Here is a 12567-nt window from a genome sequence, read left to right on the forward strand (position 1 = left end):
GTGGGAAGTATGAAGCACACTTGACCAGCCTATGAACAGGGATTAAACAGGTGTAGCAATGCAAAATGACATGCAATATAGCGATGACAAAGAAATAATACATTTGCAGTTCCCACATGTCCTGAGTGGGACGCTGCATGACCAGCATGCCCCCCTTCAATGCAGAATGACCAGCGTGCCCCCTTTCAATGCAGAATGACCAGCATGCCCCCTTTCAATGCAGAATGACCAGCGTGCCCTTTCAAAGCAGAGAGACCAGCGTGCCCCCTTTCAATGCAGAATGACCAGCGTGCCCCCTTTCAATGCAGAATGACCAGCGTGCCCCCCTTCAATGCAGAGAGATCATCTTGCCCCCTTTCAATGCAGACAGACCAGCGTGCCCCCTTCAATGCAGAGAGACTTACCTGCAGCGGCGGCTTCTCCTCAGTTCCCCGCATCTCCTCGAGTCCTCCCGCCTCCTCCTCGGCCAATGGCATGCGTTTATCTTTTGGCCAATCATGAAGCGGGTCTCGGATTGGCCAGGAGGAGGATCCGTGTGACAATAGCAAATTTTCATTCGCTATTGTCACACAATAGGTGGGCTCGGGGTGCACTGCTCTGCGCCCCGGGTCCACCCTTTTTTGTAGCCTATTAGAGCCTCTGGCTCTAATCAGGTGATAAAAAAAACCCCACTCTGAGACAGCGCCAGGCTGCTGACTCACTCGCTGCTAAACTGACTAAGCAGTGAGGAGAGGCGGCATAGGCGGGGCTTGGCCTGCAACGCCACCCCACTCTACACCATTGGACAGGTCAGGCACAGTCCAGCCCTGCCCTGACCCACCATTTTCAGCCATAGGGCAGCCGCGCTGGACATCTCCCAGCCTAAAGATGGAGGCAGCCGCAGACAGTGTGTGAACTGTGTATGTCAGAGTCAGACAGACAGAGTGACACTGTGGATGCGCCCCCCCAGATGTTGCGCCCGGTGCGGCTGGCCCCCCCTGCACCCCCCACGCTACGCCACTGATCAGTAATTTTGTGACCAATACCGATAGTTCAAAAAGTGAATATCGGCCCCACCGATAATTGGTCGATCCCTAATACAAAGTATTGACTTGGGGAGGGGGGGTGAATACAAATGCAGCCACACTTTTCACAGATTTATTTGTATCATTTATCATTTTCCTTCCACCTCACAATTATGGCCACTTTGTGTCGGTCCATCACATAAAATCCCAATAAAATACATTTACCTTTTTTGGTTGTAACATGAGAAAATGTGGAAGATTTCAAGGGGTGTGAATACTTTTTCAAGGCACTGTACATGACATTCATACAGGATTTCCTCTATAGAGACTTCAATGGAAAGTTTTCCTTTCTTTGAGTTTATTTATTTTTGCTATCTCGTGTGAACGATTTTAAGAAAGCTTCATTGTCATTTTCCTTTAAGAATACATTGATAATATTTTGATCTATTGTCGCGGGGCCCCTCAACGACATGGGGCCCATAGGCTGTACCTACCCTGCTTATTTGGTACTTTGGCAGCCCAGACAGTAAATACGGAGCTTCCTGTGCAGCAAAAGTAATCCTTTCTATCTGCTAAATTACGTAAAGATTAATGTTCTATTACCTGAGGGCTTATTCACACCACGCTGCACATACACATGTGTGAATGTTAATGCACATTACACTGACATACAATCTATAACCAATCACACTTCATTATTTAAATGTACAATGCTCAAAAAAATGAAAGGAACAATTTGAAAACACATCAGACCTCAATGGGTAAAAATCTCATGCTGGATATCTATACTGGTATAGACTGGGTAATGTGTTAGGATCTATACTGGTATGGACTGGGTAATTTGTTAGTATCTATACTGGTATAGACTGGGTAATGTGTTAGGATCTGTACTGGTATGGACTGGGTAATGTGTTAGGATCTATACTGGTATGGACTGGGTAATTTGTTAGTATCTATACTGGTATAGACTGGGTAATGTGTTAGGATCTGTACTGGTATGGACTGGGTAATGTGTTAGGATCTATACTGGTATGGACTGGGTAATGTGTTAGGCTCTATACTGGTATGGACTGGGTAATGTGTTAGGATCTATACTGGTATGGACTGGGTAATGTGTTAGGATCTATACTGGTATGGACTGGGTAATGTGTTAGGATCTATACTGGTATGGACTGGGTAATGTGTTAGGATCTGTACTGGTATGGACTGGGTAATGTGTTAGGATCTATACTGGTATGGACTGGGTAATGTGTTAGGATCTATACTGGTATGGACTGAGTAATGTGTTAGGATCTATACTGGTATGGACTGGGTAATGTGTTAGAATCTATACTGGTATGGACTGGGTAATGTGTTAGGATCTATACTGGTATGGACTGGGTAATGTGTTAGGATCTGTACTGGTATGAACTGGGTAATGTGTTAGGATCTGTACTGGTATGGACTGGGTAATGTGTTAGGATCTATACTGGTATGGACTGGGTACTGTGTTAGGATCTGTACTGGTATGGACTGGGTACTGTGTTAGGATCTGTACTGGTATGGACTGGGTAATGTGTTAGGATCTTTACTGGTATATACTGGGTAATGTGTTAGGATCTATACTGGTATGGACTGGGTAATGTGTTAGGATCTTTACTGGTATGGACTGGGTAATGTGTTAGGATCTATGCTGGTATATACTGGGTAATGTGTTAGGATCTATACTGGTATGGACTGCGTCATGTGTTAGGATCTATACTGGTATGGACTGGGTAATGTGTTAGGATCTATACTGGTATGGACTGGGTAAGGTGTTAGGAATGAAAGGATGCCACATAGTTTGATGGAAATGAAAATTATCACCCTACAGAGGGCTGAATTTGAAAACACCCCGAAAATCAAAGTGAAAAAATGATGCAGCAGGCGAGTCCATTTTGCTAAAAATTCAATTGCAGGAACTCAGAATGGTCCTCCGTAGTGTGTATGGCCCCCATGTACTTGTATGGATGCCTGACAATGTCGGGGGAAGCTCCTAATGAGGCGACGGATGGTGTCCTGGGGTATTCCCTCCCAGATGTGGACCAGGGCATCACTGAGCTCCTGAACAGACTGGTTGGATTGGATGGATTGGACCAAAACATAATGTCCCAGAGGTGTTCTATTAGATTTATGTCAGGCAAGTGTGGGGGCCATTCAATGGTATCAATACCTTCATCCTTCTGGAACTGGCGACATACTCTCACCACATGAGGCTGGGCATTGTTGTGCACCAGGAGGAACCCAGGACCCACTGCACCAGTGTAGGGTCTGACAATGGGTCCAAGGATTCCATCCCGATATCTAATGGCAGTCAGGGTGCCATTGTCTAGCCTGTAGAGGTCTGTGCGTCCCTCCATGGATTGGCCTCCCCAGACCATCACTGACCGACCACCAAACCGGTCATAATGAACGATGTTACAGGCAGCATAACGTTCTCCACGGCTTCTCCAGACCCTTTCACGTCTGTCACATGTGCTCAGGGTGAACCTGCTCTCATGATCTGTGAAAAGCACAGGGTGCCAGTGGTGGGTCTGCCAATTCTGGTGTTCAATGGCAAATGCCAATTGAGCTCCACAGTGCCGGGCAGTGAGCACAGGGCCCACTAGAGGACGTCCGGTCCTCAGGCCACCCTCATGAAGTCTGTTTCTGATTGTTTGGTCAGAGACATTCACACAGGTGGCTGCTGGAGGTCATTTTGTAGGGCTCTGGCAGAGCTCATCCTGTTCCTCCTTGCACAAAGGAGCAGATACCGGTCCTGCTGATGGGTTAAGGACCTTCTACAGCCCTGTCCAGCTCTCCTAGAGTAACTGCCTGTCTCCTGGAATCTCCTCCATGCTCCTGAGACTGTGCTGGGAGACACAGCAAACCTTCTGGCAATGGGACGTATTGATGTGCCATCCTGGAGGAGTTGGACTGCCTGTGCAACCTCTATAGGGTCCAGGTATGGCCTCATTCTACCAGTAGTGACACTGACCCCCTCTATAAGGTCCAGGTATGGCCTCATCCTACCAGTAGTGACACTGACCCCCCTCTATAGGGTCCAGGTATGGCCTCATACTACCAGTAGTGACACTGACCCCCTCTATAGGGTCCAGGTATGACCTCATACTACCGGTAGTGACACTGACCCCCTCTATAGGGTCCAGATATGGCCTCATGCTGCCAGTAGTGACACTGACCCCCTCTATATGGTCCAGGTATGGCCTCATACTACCAGTAGTGACACTGACCCCCCTCTATAGGGTCCAGGTATGGCCTCATACTACCAGTAGTGACACTGACCCCCCTCTATAGGGTCCAGGTATGGCCTCATCCTACCAGTAGTGACACTGACCCCCTCTATAGGGTCCAGGTATGGCCTCATACTACCAGTAGTGACACTGACCCCTCTATAGGGTCCAGGTATGGCCTCATACTACCAGTAGTGACACTGACCCCCTTTATAGCGTCCAGGTATGGCCTCATCCTACCAGTAGTGACACTGACCCCCCTCTATAGCGTCCAGGTATGGCCTCATACTACCAGTAGTGACACTGACCCCCTCTATAGGGTCCAGGTATGGCCTCATCCTACCAGTAGTGACACTGACCCCCCTCTATAGGGTCCAGGTATGGCCTCATCCTACCAGTAGTGACACTGACCCCCTCTATAGGGTCCAGGTATGGCCTCATCCTACCAGTAGTGACTCTGACCCCCCTCTATAGGGTCCAGGTATGGCCTCATCCTACCAGTAGTGACACTGACCCCCCTCTATAGGGTCCAGGTATGGCCTCATACTACCAGTAGTGACACTGACCCCCTCTATAGCGTCCAGGTATGGCCTCATCCTACCAGTAGTGACACTGACCCCCCTCTATAGGGTCCAAGTATGGCCTCATACTACCAGTAGTGACACTGACCCCCCTCTATAGGGTCCAGGTATGGCCTCATCCTACCAGTAGTGACACTGACCCCCTCTATAGCGTCCAGGTATGGCCTCATCCTACCAGTAGTGACACTGACCCCCCTCTATAGGGTCCAGGTATGGCCTCATACTACCAGTAGTGACACTGACCCCCCTCTATAGGGTCCAGGTATGGCCTCATCCTACCAGTAGTGACACTGACCCCCTCTATAGCGTCCAGGTATGGCCTCATCCTACCAGTAGTGACACTGACCCCCCTCTATAGGGTCCAGGTATGGCCTCATCCTACCAGTAGTGACACTGACCCCCTCTATAGGGTCCAGGTATGGCCTCATCCTACCAGTAGTGACACTGACCCCCCTCTATAGGGTCCAGGTATGGCCTCATCCTACCAGTAGTGACACTGACCCCCCTCTATAGGGTCCAGGTATGGCCTCATACTACCAGTAGTGACACTGACCCCCTCTATAGCGTCCAGGTATGGCCTCATCCTACCAGTAGTGACACTGACCCCCCTCTATAGGGTCCAAGTATGGCCTCATACTACCAGTAGTGACACTGACCCCCCTCTATAGGGTCCAAGTATGGCCTCATACTACCAGTAGTGACACTGACCCCCCTCTATAGGGTCCAGGTATGGCCTCATCCTACCAGTAGTGACACTGACCCCCCTCTATAGGGTCCAGGTATGGCCTCATCCTACCAGTAGTGACACTGACCCCCCTCTATAGGGTCCAGGTATGGCCTCATCCTACCAGTAGTGACACTGACCCCCTCTATAGGGTCCAGGTATGGCCTCATCCTACCAGTAGTGACACTGACCCCCTCTATAGGGTCCAGGTATGGCCTCATCCTACCAGTAGTGACACTGACCCCCTCTATAGCGTCCAGGTATGGCCTCATCCTACCAGTAGTGACACTGACCCCCCTCTATAGGGTCCAGGTATGGCCTCATCCTACCAGTAGTGACACTGACCCCCTCTATAGGGTCCAGGTATGGCCTCATCCTACCAGTAGTGACACTGACCCCCCTCTATAGGGTCCAGGTATGGCCTCATCCTACCAGTAGTGACACTGACCCCCCTCTATAGGGTCCAGGTATGGCCTCATACTACCAGTAGTGACACTGACCCCCTCTATAGCGTCCAGGTATGGCCTCATCCTACCAGTAGTGACACTGACCCCCCTCTATAGGGTCCAAGTATGGCCTCATACTACCAGTAGTGACACTGACCCCCCTCTATAGGGTCCAAGTATGGCCTCATACTACCAGTAGTGACACTGACCCCCCTCTATAGGGTCCAGGTATGGCCTCATCCTACCAGTAGTGACACTGACCCCCCTCTATAGGGTCCAGGTATGGCCTCATCCTACCAGTAGTGACACTGAGCCCCCTCTATAGGGTCCAGGTATGGCCTCATCCTACCAGTAGTGACACTGACCCCCTCTATAGGGTCCAGGTATGGCCTCATCCTACCAGTAGTGACACTGACCCCCCTCTATAGGGTCCAGGTATGGCCTCATCCTACCAGTAGTGACACTGACCCCCTCTATAGGGTCCAGGTATGGCCTCATCCTACCAGTAGTGACACTGACCCCCCTCTATAGGGTCCAGGTATGGCCTCATACTACCAGTAGTGACACTGACCCCCTCTATAGCGTCCAGGTATGGCCTCATCCTACCAGTAGTGACACTGACCCCCCTCTATAGGGTCCAAGTATGGCCTCATACTACCAGTAGTGACACTGACCCCCCTCTATAGGGTCCAGGTATGGCCTCATCCTACCAGTAGTGACACTGACCCCCTCTATAGCGTCCAGGTATGGCCTCATCCTACCAGTAGTGACACTGACCCCCCTCTATAGGGTCCAGGTATGGCCTCATACTACCAGTAGTGACACTGACCCCCCTCTATAGGGTCCAGGTATGGCCTCATCCTACCAGTAGTGACACTGACCCCCTCTATAGCGTCCAGGTATGGCCTCATCCTACCAGTAGTGACACTGACCCCCTCTATAGGGTCCAGGTATTGCCTCATCCTACCAGTAGTGACACTGACCCCCTCTATAAGGTCCAGGTATGGCCTCATCCTACCAGTAGTGACACTGACCCCCCTCTATAGGGTCCAGGTATGGCCTCATCCTACCAGTAGTGACACTGACCCCCTCTATAAGGTCCAGGTATTGCCTCATACTACCAGTAGTGACACTGACCCCCCTCTATAGGGTCCAGGTATTGCCTCATACTACCAGTAGTGACACTGACCCCCTCTATAGGGTCCAGGTATGGCCTCATACTACCAGTAGTGACACTGACCCCCTCTATAGGGTCCAGGTATGGCCTCATGCTACCAGTAGTGACACTGACCCCAGCCAAATGCATAACGAGTGACAAACAGTCAGAAAAGATGAGTAGGGAAAAAAATGTCAGTGGCCTCCACCTGTAAAACCATTCCTGTTTTGGAAGTTGTCTCATTGTTGCCCATCTAGTGCACCTGTTCTTCATTTTATTATTACCAATGCAGCTGAAACTTATTAACAACCCCCTCTGCTACTTAACTGACCAGATCATAATCCTAGGAGTTTAATTGACTTGATGCTACACTCTGATTAAAAATAGTTCCTTTAATTTTTTTTGAGCAGTGCATTTTTTATGTACAGGAAACATTAAGAGTCATAATATTTAACCACTTTACCACCGCCCACAGTAATATTACAGCGGCAGAGTGGCTCGTTATCGTCTGACGACGTAGTACTACGTCTCCAGACACTCCCCCTTCTGGGCGGCGCTTGCGTGCCGCCGGAGGCTCGCTCCCGCTGTTTTCGGTCACAGCGGGAGTCGGGCCAGGGGAGGCGCAGCGGCGATCGCCGCCGCTCTTCCCCGATCGTCGGGGATCTAGTGTGGAGATCTGCCCGCCTGTGTAAACACAAGCGGGCGGATCTCCCAAGTGACAGGGAGTGACAGATCGGAGTGTTCAGCATAGCTGAACATCCAACTGTCCCTGTCTCACACAGTCACCTCCCCCCCCCCCACACGTCAGTAAGCACCAGGCATACATTAACCCCTCCCTCTCCAATAAAATTGACCCCTTCCCTGCCAGTGTCATTTTCACAGTAACAGTGCATACTTATAGCACTGATTACTGTAGTAATGTCACTGGTACCCCCAAAAGTGTAAAAAATGTCAGTCAAGGGTCCGATCTGTCCGCCGCAATGTCGCAGTCCCGCAAAAAAAATCGCAGATCGCCGCCATTACGCGTTAAAAAAAAAACCACCAAAAATGACAGAAATCTTTCCCTTTGTTAGTAAACGCAATAACTTTTGCGCAAACCAATCAAAATACGCTTATTGTGATTTTTTTTTTTTACCAAACATAGGTAGCAGAAAACAAATTGGCCAAAAATTTAAAAAAAAATTGGTTTTTACATCTTTTTTGGGGGGGGAATTTCATATAAAAAAATGTTAAAAATATTGTTATTTTTTCAAAATAAACGCTCTTTTTTTGTTTATAGCGCAAAAAGTAAAAATTGTACAGGTGATCAAATACCACCAAAAGAAAGCTCTGTTTGTGGGGAAAAAAAGGACGTAAATTTCGTTTGGGTACGGCATCGCACGACCGCGCAATTGTCAGTTAAAGTCGCACAGCGCCGAATCGCAAAAAGTGGCCTGGACATAAGACAGCAAAATCCTCCGGTGGTAAAGTGGTTAATATATATATATATTTGTACTGTATTTGATTAGGTGTGCTGCATTAATGAGATGCACATTTTCATGCACTGCAAAACAATCAGCATTTTTCTCAGTGTGCCGGCATGGTGAGAATCGGACACATATGGATCAATTGTTCTTTTCAGTGCCCTCACAGTTAGCCTGCGTAGATCTCGCCGCCTGGTGTGAATAAACCCTTAAAGTACCATTAATCTGACTTAACCGCCAGTAAATTGCTGAGCCTGTGAATGTGCCAACCTGCATGTGAACTGCTTTATGCTACATACAGGAGGAAAGAAAAGCTGAACAGAGCAAAATGTCCTGTGACCAGAAGCTGCAGTTCCACCCAAGATCACATGTGGACAGATCTTCGATTCAGGTATTGAACTATTTTTTTTTGTAAGAGACATGGAGATGCCGTTTAATGGTATCTGAACCCAAGAACTGACACTCACTATACAGCTTGCATTCATCTAAGCAGGACTTTTATAATGTTTCTTTAGGCCCTTAACACACTTGTGCGATCTAAAAGTTGCGTGATTTTGCCGCAATTCTTTTTGCCACATTTTTGACTGGATTTGAAGCAATGCCTAGGTCTATGGACCTCAAAACGCATCAAAGTCATACCAAAGTAGTGCAGACGGTCGTCACAAACACAATGTCTCCAGCGCTCAGGAAAATGGCCCCTCCAGATGGGTATGTTTTAGATCTCCATTTACCTTGGAAGCGGATAACCACGGATAACCACGATCTTGCTGCCCTCAAAGACTTGGGGAAATCTAAAACACTGCAACCATAAAACACCACACAGAGGGCGCACCGACCTAGTGCATTATCCTGAGACAAATAATTTATTGTATAAAAACATGGTAAGTATTATACTCACAAAGTTGCCATTGTTAAAAGCGCATCACAGATCTCAGCATGTACCATCCGAGGGGGTTCTACAAAGTATTGACTCCGGGGGGGTTGAATACAAATTCAACCCACACTTTTCAGATTTTTATTTCTAAACCATGTTACCATCCGATTGTATCAACATATAACAGAAACTGAAGACCCCGTGGGCTGAAGCGTTTCGAGGATGTCTTCTTCCTCAGAGCCTCGGAACTTCTTCCTTGGTGTGGCTCTGAGGAAGAGGAAATCCTCGAAACGTGTCAGCCCACGGGGCCTTCGGTTTCTGTTATATGTTGATATAATCAGATGGTACATGCTGAGATTTGTGATGCGCTTTTAACAATTGCAACTTTGTGAGTATAATACTTTACTTACCATGTTTTTATACAATAAATGAATTGTCTCAGACTAATGCACTCAGTGCGCAGTGGCGGCCCATCCATTGGGGGTCGCAGTGGCGCCGCCCCCCCTATCCATGCTTCCGGCCCCCTAATCTACATGCAGGGCACCGGACGCATGGATTCCAATGGGTTTTATATATTTTTTTTTTGGAAGCACATGATTAGAGCCAGAGGCTCTAATAGGCTTAAAAAAGGGTGGGCTCGGGGTGCAGAGCACCGCGCACTGAGCCCACCCAGTTGTGTGCCAATAGCAAATGAATATTCACTATTGTCACATGGATCCTCCTCCTTGCCAATCAGGAAACAGGTCCTGAGACCTGTTTTCTGATTGGCCGAAAGGAGAAGCCATGCCATTGGCCAAGGAGGAGGGAGGAGACGCAGGAGACTGAGGAGAAGCCGCTGCTGCTGCCTGCCTGCCCTCCACATGTTCAGGGTTAGTGAGCCAGCGACCGGGGGGGAGGGGAGTATGGTGTGCGGGCTGGTGTGGTCCGGGGGGGTATGGTTTGGTCCGTCCATCGCCCCCCCCCAGGCCCATGGAGCTCCATCTGCCACTGTGTCAGTGCGTCCTCTGTGTGTTTTTTATGGTTGCAGTGCAGGGACTACTTTTGAAGTCGTTGCAACTTGAAGTCACACAGATATGAACGTTACTCATATGAAATCGTGGAGTGCGACTTTGCAGTCCCAAATCGCAGAACAATTCACACAAGTGTGAAAGGGGCCCTATGCTGTAAGGGTTGTGACAAGTAGATGATGTCCTCAGAGAGAGGGGTGCATGTGCCTGTCAGTACACTGGGTGGGTAACTCCTTCCAGAAAATGGGGTGCTGTGCCTTTAACACTGACATGGATGGTGTAAAAAGAAGTGCGTAGACATGTAAGAAATGCGGGCGGCGGGAGCCGGGTATTTTTAGGAGGCCTGCCCACATTGCCGCTCCAATGGCTCCATTTTAAGAGCTCGGGGAGAAAGTGTTTGGCTTCTTGCAAGGAGACACCTTGGCAGAATTTGTCGCCGGAGGATCGGGTTCTCTCGTCTATTTAAAGGGAATGAAACAACATTGAGCAGTCTAGTCACTGAATGCAGGTCTGGATTCTGGAGGAGAAGTGAAAGTTTCCCAACAGGAAGTCAGAGAATTCCAGAGCGGAGTCAGACGCCATTTTGCAGCAATTTACAGGGTCACTTTATTGCTGCTGTGCCATGGCCACTCTACTCATCCTGAGAGGAGCACAAACGCCTAAATCATGACACGGGTCATAAACAATATACAGTTTGCCATTTTAGATGCTGCCTTAAATTTTCAGTCCTCCCTAATATTTCAGATGTGGGTGGACGCTGGCGGTCAGAATTAATCATGGCTTCCTTATATTTGCAGGAAGACCGATAATGAGACCTGTGTGCCTGAGCCCTGGCCACATACCTGCCTCACCTATTTGGTGGAGGCAGGGCTGTGGATAAGGCATAGCTCCCAACTGTCCCGCATTCGGAGGGACTGTCCCGGATTTGGAGGAACTGTCCCTGATTTGCAATAAAGTCCCTCTGACCCTCTTTTCTCCTCATTTGTCCCTCATTTTGTTCTGATCTATACAGTTGTATATAAAATTCACTTTTTATCTATCCAAAAGTGTTTCTCAGTGCTAAACCTTTCATGCGATTTCTAAATTGTTGTACATTTGTACATTTCAAAAGCCCTACCAATCAACCAATTTAACAATTCATTTTTAAGGGAAAGTGGGAGGGGGGTCAGGGTCCAAAGCCTACATACCTTTGCTAATATGTGTCCCTCATTCCCCTCTCAGAAAGTTGGGAGGTGTGGATAAGCGGGTACCACCTGTTGCTGGGTAAATCCCATGTGGGCAACAGGGCCAGGACAGGGGTGGGCAATGTTGGGGGGGGGGGGGGGATCGTGTTGAGCAGGGGAATTTGGGGGTCGCCAGGGGGTAAGGCTTGTTCTAGGAGTGCAATAGAGAGGAGGGCTAGGAGTGGTTATTTGTGTTGGTGTTGGAAGGGGGGAAGAGGATTTGTGGTATACAAGTAAAATGGTAGAGGGAAAATATATATTTTGTGGGGAGGTTGTGCTAGTAGGGATGATTAGGGGTATTTGTGCTAAGAGGGGATTTGTGCCAGGTTGGGGGATTGGGGGAGGGAACTTTGTGCTGGAGGGGGGAATTTGAAGTGTGGGGGGGGGGGTTTGATTGGAGGGGAAATTTGAGGGGTTGAGGATATGTGCTAGGAGGGTAAAAGTGTTTTTTTTTTTCTTTTGGGGGGGGGGGGGGATTTGTGCTGGAGGCATATGGGGGGAGAGAGAGGATTTGAGCTGGGAGGAAGGATTTCAGCAATGGAGCGCATTTGTACTGGTAGGAGGGGGAATTAATGCTTAGGGGGTTAGCATGAAGATTAGTGCTCGATTTTTTTTATTTTTTTTGAGGGAGTGGGAGTGGGGATTTTCCCTAACGCATAATGGCTATACATCTTGGGGGGGCACAATTCAGCATGTTTGCCCTGGACTCTAGGTGACCTTGTCCTGGCAAAAAGTAGATTTTTACATGTAGTAACGAAGTGTCCGAATAGGTTTTGGAAGGAGGTGGTTAAACTGGTCTATCACTATGAGCAGTTGCTGAATGGTCTTCAGCTTGTTC

Source organism: Pelophylax lessonae (genome assembly GCF_965119305.1).
Source record: "Pelophylax lessonae genome assembly, chromosome: 11".
Lineage (NCBI taxonomy): Eukaryota > Metazoa > Chordata > Amphibia > Anura > Ranidae > Pelophylax > Pelophylax lessonae.